Below are 9,737 nucleotides of genomic sequence, written 5' to 3'. Positions count from 1 at the left end.
AATAAAAGTTTAAAATACGCTTAAAGGAAAAGCGTACACTTAAAAAATCATTTACAGTTTTCTGTATTGAAGCTTTCCAATATGAAAGTAAAACAAGAAAAAAACTGACATATTCTTCAGGATCACTACGAAAAAGATGAAAAGGCGCCCAAAATATATAATGTTTATGGACACAATACAGTACCGAATGCAAAAGCAAGGTGGTGGTTCCAACAATTCCGTTCTGGTAATATGGACGTCAAAAATGTCGATAACATAATGAAAATTGTTGAGTCGGACCGGCATGTGAACACTTTTTCCATTGTCCAGGAATGGAAAATAGATCAGAAAACCGTTTGGAACCATCTAAATCGAATAATCTTATTTAAGATTTGTTAGGGAGCAATAAATTAAGTCCTCATTGCACTAAGAGTAAAATGAACAATATAAAACATGTATTTCTAGCATATATCATTGCTGATACAAAGTAGGTCTTTTGGGTATGTCCTTCATCACACAGCTTAACTAGGGCAACGTCAAGATTGTAAAGCTGCTCTCCATACATAAACAAATCAAATTGTCAGGGTTACTTTAAGTTAATTTTATAACTGATACTGCTTTGAAAATAAATTTTATCAAAGGTAACTCTCATTTTTTTACAAATTAAATTAATTAACAAAAACGACATTATTTTTTGTATAAAATCTAAAATTTTATTTTTGAGCTTGAATACAATCTTCAAAGCTATAAAAATTTAGTTATGCATTTAGCATAACTAAATTTTTGAATATGATGTTACATGTAATGGGAGCGGGGATCAAATCGTCGCCAAAATATTTTTCTACAAAAACAACACAAAATATACATTTTTTAACTTTTTTATTGAAAATCAAAACTATGACGAGCATATAGGTATAGAGTAGCCATTCATTCGATATAATCACCGTTGGCATCAAGAACGGCCTCAATATGGCCTCTCAACTGGCTGCAGGCTCTTCTGACCATATCATTGTCCATGTTGCCGAATACCTACTTGATGGAGTCCATCAGGCTGGCCTTGGTGCTATGGGGATGTCTGTTGGTATGTCTCTCGACATAGCCCCAGACAAAATAGTCCAAAGGATTAAGGTCGGGAGAGTTAGGAGGCCACAAATCCTTGGTTATGACGTCATAACAGTTCTCGGTTAACCACTGCATGGAGATTTTGGACACATGGCAAGGTGCTGAGTCCTGTTGCCTCACCCAGGGCCTGTCTCCGGCCACCCCTTGGATCCAGGGCAGAACCACCTTCTCCATAACATCTAGGAGACCTCTGTATTGACCTTTAGACTGCTGACCACCCAGAACACCATGACCATTGCAGGGAACTTGGTCTTCATTACCTTCCTCACATGGCTGGTGCAGGTGGCTATCCACCTGTTGTTCTGCTTGTTGACCTTCTGATCTTGACATAAATTCTTTTCATCAGAGAAAAACCACAGCATCCCGGGCTGCTTTGGGTGCTTGAGCTTGTTGAGCAATTTTTTGACTTCATCAGCCTGTTGTCCTTTGCCTTCTGGGTCAAGATCTGGCCCACCTGCATCTTGTAGCTCCTGCACCTTAAATCCTCAGATACACAGTCCCTTATTGTTTTCTCATGGCAGCCCAGATCCCTCGCCATGGCCTTCATGGACCTTGTAGGGTCATCCTCAACCATCTTCTTCACCTTGTCGACAAAGTCGGTGTCCTTGACCTTCCTGTCGGCGCCCTCCTCCTTGGGTGCCCTCTTTATGGTTTCATCAACATCCCAGGTGTCCTCTAGCTTCTTACAGATACGCTGAACAGTCCGTAAATTCACTCCTAAGGTTGAAGCAATCGTTGAATTGGAGGTTTCACCTCCATTATTAACCAATGCCATGACTACAGCGGACCTCGAAAGCTCCTCGTTCCACTTATAGCTCTTTATCTCCTCATATGATGAAGGCATGTCGTATCGTCAGCTGACAAGAATAGCTTTCCTATTTGGTAACCGGTTTTTTATTTGATAATGTCGTCTTCAAGTTATCAAGGTTTAAAGTAGGCGGCAATTTGATCCCCGCTCCCTGTACTTTGTATGAAAATATGGCAGGACTACGTTTTTATACATTACTCATGTTTACCATATTTAAAATATATATTATTAATGTTCTTCAATCTAATATTGCGAAGTATTTTTTCCTCAAAAAATGATGATGACCTTTTATTCAATAAAAGACATATTCATTGAATGACCTTTTTTAAAAGATGACAAATTCTCTAGATAAAGTTTTTTTTAAATTACATTTTTTCCATAAAAAAATTATTAAAAAAAAAATATAAAATATATTTCCTTGACAAAATTATCTTAATTTATATTTTGCTTTTTAAAATATTCCATTTTGAAAAATATATTTTTCACTTATTCAATATTTTGACAACATAATTTAAAATTTTACCGATATTTGTTTTTTTGCGGAGTGCCATATTAGAAACTTTGCAAAATGGACCATTTATTTAAATATTGGTGTCAAGATCAAGATCTTAATTAAGTATATTTAATTTTTTTTTTCTATCTGGTGGTATTAAGCTTCAAATTACATTTAAGATCGAAATATGAAGAGACTATAAAATTATAACAATGATATTTTGTTATTATTTATACATTTATTTGAACGGTTTTGTTTATTTGAACAGTCTAATTTAATTGAACGGTTTCACTTATTTTTGATTAGTAATATCTAACAAGAAGATTATAGTTATAAAAGTTACTATATAATTGATTTAAATATAATAAATTATTTGTATACTTTATTTGTTATAGCTTTGCCAATCTTTCATCTATAAATAAAAAGATAGAAAGACCCAAACCCAAATTGTTGTTCCAGGAACAATAATAAATGTGACTTGTAACAATGCTCATAACTCATTAAATATTATGAACAAACCATCATTGTTATAACTCAAATTTATTGTTAATGTAAATATATATTAAAAAACCAAATAATATAACAATACATAAAATTTACTATTTTATGGAGTATTGTACAAACACATATTATGTAAAAAAATAATTCATCCAACAAGTACATGATTGCAAATGGGCCGTAGAAAACGGCTTAAATATTACTTATTTACTAGTGTTGAGACTCGGTCCAAGGCCTATTTTTTGCGGCCCGGTCCGATCTCAGACCATAGACCAAAATGTAATTGTTTAATTTTTTTTTTTCTCAATATATAAATAAATACTTTTCGGTCTCAATCAATAGGCCATCTTTTTTTTTCAGTCTCAATATGCTGACCGATATTCTCCCCTCTAGGGGGAAGTAAGGTAAGTTGATACACGTTTTTTTGGTTTTTACGTCATCAAAAAGTTCAAAACAATCTCGTTTGGCTAATATTTAGCAACTGGGTAGCCAAAAGGGTTACCTAACAAATGCCCTTGATAAATGTCATGGGGCAAGTTGATCTGTAATTAGATGACTGATTAAGATAAGAAGCAGTTAAGAAAAATTGACTCATTAACGATATGAACATTATCAAATCTATTCAAATTTATTTCCTAATTAGGTATACATCACACCCTAGTCAATAAATATACTGTCATGGTTTTTTAAGAACTATAATAATTTTATTCATATTACTTTCCAAATAAACAAATATTTCACTCAACTCATGTATAATAATAATAATTTAAACAATAAATAATATTTTGTATTATATGTTGGTGGTATTTTTGTGAGAATAGAATATGATACTTTGCAACGTCTACTTCGGATGGTGTATATTAGGCTATAGGTAGTGGGCATAATACTTTAGGAAAGACTTCAATTATTGTTGACGTTTTGTCATTTTGTATTGAACTACAAGAACTTGCTCAAGAGATGGATTGCAAAAAGACTTTACTCTAGGTTGGCATTTTACATTCAGTAATTTCAGAAGCTACGTAATCCGGTTCATCAAAAATATCATAGTTTAACAGGAATATATCGGTGGTTCGAAGCCCTGATAGAACATTAGAAGGGTTTAAAGCTTGAAGTATTGGTTGGCGGGAAAGATGAGCCAACTCATAGATTAATACCCTTTTTCCTTGATTATATTGTGGGTAGGCGTCCATGCCACGATTGAATAAAAAAATACGTGGACCATAGCAGCTAACATACAGTGGCTGTAGTCTATGTGAAGTATGAATAGGCAAGGTCAAAATAACAATTTTATACCCCTTACAGAGTGTTACTGCTTCAATAGAAATATGGGAACAGTGATTATGATGTTATTGTGCCGATGTACACAACTCTAGAAACTCAACTCTTGTGTTACGTTTTTGATATTCCTTTAATTGGTTAGATGAAGTTGCACTGATGAAGTCCATATACATATATAGAGTATATTTCTTTCTGTAGGGATAATCGGACGCAAACCTAGGCAAATTCAGCTCAATATATAAATTTCTCCTAGGGTGTTGTCCATGAGGTACGTCGATTCCACATCTATTTACCCATTTTTATTTGATAATTTTGAGTATGAAAATAAATGACCTCATTTCCCAAAATACAATTTTAACCAAGAGTTAAAAGAATGGGATGCAGAAGTATGTCACATAAACAGGTGGTAACAAATATTATATTTTCAAGTAATATTTATACAGCATGAAACCGGTCAGTCATGATTAATTTCAAAAATATGTGGTCTTCTTGATGATTACATATGAATGAAAGAAGGCATAAACCCTTTTGGCAATAATTTGTAGCTTGTTTAAGCAAATTGAACAATTTGCAATAAAAAATGAGATGAATATTTTTAAATGAAGGATTTACAATACTTGACATGAGGGTTGTGTAACAGTTTGATATTTTATGGACAATTGTTATATGTATTAATGGTGTATTTTTGAATTCAAATTAATAAAATATACGTATTCTATAGCATATTTTAAAGTTCGAATGACAACAGTTTTATTGCTTTTAAATACATAATAACCATTTGACTTGAATAGATCAAAATGAAATTATTAGTAAATGTATTTTAATAAAAATGACCAATCTTGTAATTAAATAATTAAGTTTAAAACAAAAAATTTGAAACTTATACAATTTTTTGATAGCAGTTGAAACTTATACAATTTTTTGATAGCAGTTGAAACTTATACAATTTTTTGATAGCCGTTGAAACTTATACATAAATCAGAATTAGTACACAACATATATATTTGCCACAATTTACTTGAGTCAACTCGCCCCTTATCCACTCTTTGACTTCAAACACTAAAATTTCACGCCAAATTAACCAATTAAATCCAGATTGTGCAATATAGGATATTTTATGGACAATTGTTATATTAATGGTGTAATTTGATTTTTTAAATTCAAATTAATAAAATATAAGTATTCTATAGCACACTATAAAGTTCGAATGGTAACAGTCCTTTTAACTGTTAAATTACACAAAAATAATGTTTTATTTTTGAAACAAAAGGGATGTAAGAATTTAAACTAATACTTGAGCAATAGAAGAAAATTAAAAAACATAGAAAAATTCAGAAATATGCTCTAACTCCGGACATATTTTCATTTATTGTATTTAAATGGAATCGAATTCATCCCTAAAAACTTAATGTACATGTTTATGATAGATTAGAATTTAACATGTGAGTAAAATTGAAAATTGACTTTTTTCATCTTTTTGGGTCAAAATAATGACCTTGTGACCTTATGAGTTAAAACTTATTTTGTTGGCGTATACAATAAAATACTACAAAAGAATAAAACTATTATCTATTAAATGGTTTTTTAAGTAGATCGATATCTTCAAATACATTCGAAATATGGTAATTTAAAAGTAGGGCTGGTGGCGTCGTGGCCAAAACCTTAGAAACCTCTAAATCCTCAACCGGAGGACAAAAAAGGCTGAAATTTGGATTTTTCAGTTTTTAACTAATATTAAACTATTTACGAAATTTAAACAAAATCGAAGAAAAATCCTTTTTTTAATTGATTTCATTTGGAATGATCCTATAAAACTTGTCTAGAAAATTGAAGAACCTCAATTTAGCTGGTTAGCCAAATAACTCCAAGTTTCACCGATACTATACGGTATCTGGGGTGATGATGCATTTAAAACAGTACTTTACTCAACAGATATTGGAACTTGTACTTTCAGCTCCGACCCCCAAAAAAAAAAAAAAAAAAAATACCCTCTATAAAAAATAATTTACAATTCTTTTTCTTAATAAACACTCAAATTTTTGAGCTAGACCTATTCCAAGGGAAGATTCTACGGACGTCCTCATAAGTGCAAGTGAAGCCCATAACGATTTTTCTAAAGAATATTTTTGTCCAGAAGGTACCAAAATCCTGATACTTATATTGAAAACGAAACCAATGCAAAAATATCGGTATCGTGGCTAAACTTTTTTAAAACAATTGTAAATGTTGTTCAAATTTGTTAACAAAGAAATTTGAGCAAGTTGTTAACTAATTTTTCTAATGTGGCCGATTAAGTAGATTCAAAAGTAAAATTAGATTATAAACATTCGTTGTTTGTGGATTTTACGAGTCAAACTTTAAACCATATTTATACTTTACATAAGTTTATGCTCAATGTATATAAATACAAATTGTATGAAGTTACGCCCATGTGACATAGTCTATATATTTTTGTCTTCCATTCATAAATATGATGTAATTAAGAATGAGCTGACTCATATTGTACTAACAGTTTAATATTTATGAATCATTTATATAGTACATCTGTGAACATACAAATATCTTCTTTCAAATTCGAATACAAAAAGAATACAAATGATTTTGATTTTGTTGATGAAAAAAATAAGACTCGAAAAATGTGACCTTTGTATCAACAAAAGATTTTGTAGGTATATGAAAACACAAACACGCTTAGAGATACAAAAAAAAGAAGGAGTTAAATGAAGCAAAGTTAGAGATATAGGTATTCATATGTACACGTATGTAGAACGTAATTTATATTAATGAAAATAAACATCTGATAAAGCTCCACGGATTTGGCAACTTTAAAGACCTGTCATTTAAAGTTGATTTATAGTCCCTCATATAGTAATACGTTTATGGCACACTTTTATTTATACATCTCTGCATGAATACATCATGTGCAAAATTATTTGCTATGTGAATGTTTTGTATGAGGGGTAACTGGTGGGTTTAATGCAAAAAGCAGGGCTAGTGCTAAGATTTTTATTGTGGTGTGTTTTTCCGAAGCACATTTTATTTTTTCGACAAGCATTTTTGACTTTTCATTTAATTTCTTCTGACTCAGGTGACTTTAAAAAAAAAAAAAAAAAAAAAGTTTTGGCCCTTTTCAATTTTTCTATGAATAATGATGAGTATTTTAGTCCATTTTTAATCGAATAACTGGGATTTATTTTGAAAATAATGTTTTGTTGTTTTTTATAAATGTTTTGGGTCTCTTTCCTTTCGAAAATTTTGGAATATTTTGGTTCAAATCTATAAAAGTTGAATATTAAGTTTTCGTAAAATGACTTTTTAGAAATGAAGAATAGTCTTTACTTTGTATAAAAAACTGTCATTCAACTAAATATCAACATGGTGCAGGAAAAGGGACAAAAAAATTATACATTTTAAAAAAATCATAAAAAAGTCAAATTAATCAAATAATTATTAAGAAGGACCCATATTTTTTTTTAATTTGATTCATATGTGGGTCGGAAAAAATGAGATGTCAGTGGGAAATTTAAAAAAAAAAACTATTTCCTACACCCTACAAGAAATATTCTAGGACCGCCTCTTGAAAAAATAATTGTTTCTTGTTTTTTAAATTGACAAATAAAAGTTATATAAATCATCGATTCCACTTTATAAGATAAAATAACCTTATTGCTCCTATTTATTTTAACAAACCGAAATGGGTAATGGTTATATATATACTTTGTAATGATGATGCACTAATTTTTTTTAATAATTTCATTAAATATTCATACCCATGTAATTGATGCAAAACTTTTCTATTTAAACTTTTGCAGAAAATATCAAAATTGCAACTACTTTTATAATCTACAAATGTACTCGTACGAAATTAGGCATAGAGCCTTGACATAGATTTATCTTTTTGAGGAGGTAGAATTTGCTGACTAGCTCACAAATTTATATAAGTAATTATTGAAGAAATTTTTTGGAATGACGTGTTTTATAATACAATACATTTTTTTCCACAAAATATTTAGAATTTAACATCAAATGTAGTTTTTATGAGAAAATGTTCTTAAATTTTTGTTTTTGAATGTGCATTAAAAATTAAAAGAAATAATTCAATTTTTTACTACTTTTTATTCTATGTAAATTAAAATTAGAACACAAAAAAATGAATCACGTTCATTTAAATAAGAGAAAATGATTTCACAGATCATTTACAGAACTATTAAAGTTAGGATTTGTTCTGAAAATATTTTACTGGTCGTGGGCGTTTAAATTTTTGTTAAACTTAATTAATTATGTATTTTAAAGTAAAATTTGGTCAGAATTGGTCATATTGAAAAACTTGCCATAGATCAGTTCCAAATTAAATTATGCCTGGATCAGTCCGACCAAAAAATTAGTTTGATTTAAAATTCGATCTACCGGGTTATTTTTAGTTGATGCCTTGTGTGTGCTGCCAAATTGTGAAGGTCAGTACAATGACGTCATATTAAGTTTAAAGTGTTTCATTTTTGTACAATTCATATAATTGGGATAAGGATGAATCATTCCATAAGGTGAAATAAAACAAATTGGGTTACAATTTGATCCTATTAAATTTTGTTTCTCTTTTTGCTGTCTACAGAAATATCGGTCTTAATCAGTGAAAAAAAAATTAGACTGAATTAGAAAAATTATTTATCCCTGAGTAAGTATCAATGCTACTAATTACATATTGGTATCAATATATTATAATGCTATAAAAACATAGCAATCTTGTTCACATAACATATTGCCATACAACATTACAAAAAAAATTCTATCAACTTGCTCTATTTGATTACAATTAAACATTTTTATATTCATTGTTCCATTCCAAATGCATTATTTTGGACTTGTGTTATACATGAGTTAATTGAATTGTAAGCACAGGTATGATATAATCAAACGTAGGAGTACATTAGGGACATTATCTTACTCCCACGAATTATCTTTGGAACGATACACTTTTTTAATGGTTTAATAAACTAATGAATGATACATTAAGAGATGGAATTAGACATTTATGTCCATAGGGTTATGCTATAAAAAGATTAATACTATTGTTATTAGATAGCATCTAGATTTTAAAAAAAGGCTCATAACCATGAATGCAATGATTGCTGTTGTTTTGAAATATTTTTTAGAAACTTGAAAATTGGAACTAGAAACATACAAACTTTTCTTTATGTGATATTAAATAAACATGAAAGGATGTACAAAGATATATTGGATCATAAAACTCAATATTACATATCAAAGTTTTATGAGTGAATTCCAAATCTTATTTTTTTGGCGATCCAAGGATCATTTTTAATATTTAGAGAGATATTTTTGTACAATGTTTGTATGATACAGGATACACACGAAAGTTTCCTTAATCATTGTCATATATTATGATTCAGTAGTTCAATCTGAAAAATTGAACTCATTATACTATTTAAATTTTTCATTTTGACACAAACATCCCTAATTTTAGCTCCAAATCTTTGCAAGAATATTTCAAATTTGAAAATTGAAGATATAATATAATTTTTAGTAAACGGAATTGTTCAC

Source organism: Lepeophtheirus salmonis, chromosome 2 (assembly GCF_016086655.4).
Source record: "Lepeophtheirus salmonis chromosome 2, UVic_Lsal_1.4, whole genome shotgun sequence".
In the NCBI taxonomy this organism is placed as follows: Eukaryota; Metazoa; Arthropoda; class Copepoda; order Siphonostomatoida; family Caligidae; genus Lepeophtheirus; species Lepeophtheirus salmonis.
Note: the sequence above shows the minus strand (reverse complement) of the source record.